Source organism: Cicer arietinum, chromosome 7 (genome assembly GCF_000331145.2).
Source record: "Cicer arietinum cultivar CDC Frontier isolate Library 1 chromosome 7, Cicar.CDCFrontier_v2.0, whole genome shotgun sequence".
NCBI lineage: Eukaryota > Viridiplantae > Streptophyta > Magnoliopsida > Fabales > Fabaceae > Cicer > Cicer arietinum.
In genome coordinates, this window is record NC_021166.2 from 27,084,937 (window position 1) to 27,086,615 (window position 1,679).

Below are 1,679 nucleotides of genomic sequence, written 5' to 3' on the forward strand. Positions count from 1 at the left end.
GCATTTTTTTTATTTGAGTAGTTTCGATAATCATGAAATTGATTTGTTTGATAGGTTTGTTTTATTTTGTTATGTGTGAGTGGTATTCTTGTCTTGCTTGATTTATTTTAGTTGATAAAGTTTTAGTTGAATTATTTAATTAAATTATAATTTATAAAAGCTATATTGTTTGTTAGTTTTATTTACGACCAAATAAGTATTCATTTTAGGAGATATTATAGAGTTAGTGAAACCCAATCTTTATATATAAGTGTTTTGAAAATATTTTTGGTCCATCCTATAAAAACAAAAATTAGTGACTTGACTCATTCTTTTACTCTCCTTTATGACAAGATTTTATGACAATTCATGGTGTTTTCTTGGCATAATGTGCATTAATTCATTTTAAACACCTTTAATTTATTTTTAAAGGAAAATTATAAATTTAATTATAAGTTTTTTTTGCAATTAAGAGAGGACACAAAAAAACTATTGTCCTTTTTGTATCTCATGCATTCATCTCTTTTAAACTAAAATTATAATTTTATTATAATTGTCTACAAAAATAATTCTATGAAATTTTTGGTTTCGTAACTATTAGATAAAAAAATTAAAAGGGTGATGTGAGAATCTCTAATTTGTTTATTTAATTAAAATTAGTGTGTGACACCCTTCAATATATGGTGAACTCTATTAGTTAATCCAAATTAAGTCATACATATAAATACACATGATTTCAATTGGCGTTGTAACAACCTAATAAAATTAAAGAAATAGTAATTATTGGTAGTATAATGTTGGAATTAAGTGCACTTCAATTTTAGACAAGAAATTAATGGTAATAGTGCAACGTAAATAGCTTATATGTTCATACATTTCCATTAGGCATCTTGTTGTTACACCTATTTGTCATTCGTACACTCTCAAAATAATTTTCTGAGTCGTAAATTCCAATATCTATCGATGTTGAATTCATTACTGCCTCATGAGCTATTTCTCGTGCAAATTTAGAGGTGTTAAGAAAGAAAGCGCCTAAGGTAAGGGCTTTTCCCCATGCAATGTTAGGCTAGATATTAAATTAATAGTTTGTAAGATATTGATATAAAACTTGTTGTCTTAAAAGAAAAATATTGATTTTTAATTGCCTTAAAGAATTTAACTATAATATTTTATTTTTATGAGTAATATGTTTGCTTTGATAAACTTAATTATAAAATTTCGATTTTTATTATTATAACATGAGTAATATGTTTGATGTCATATATTAGATGTGAAGTTATTAATTTTGTGTCGTTTATGTGTACTTAATTATAAAGTTATGATTTTTATTATGATCTCATGAGTAATATTTTTTTTTTAAGATATCTTTTATTTAAAGTTTCGATTTTTGTGCTATTTCGTTTCAAAATTTTGATTTTTAAGAAATCTATATGAGTCTTGGGGGAATTTGTGAAAAGTTTTAATTTTAATTATGATAAGATGATTAAGTTGATTTATGTGACGTGTTTAACGTCAAACTTTGATTTGTATGACTAAATAACAATTAATCAGAGAAAATTTATAGTAGAAGAAATAAAATTTATATTTGTATGTGTTATTCGTTATTTGAGTTTTGAGTTCTATCAATAACATGTTGTTAATCCAATTTTATAGGTTATAAAATGAAAGTTATGACTGTAAGACAATTCACGTATTTGTGT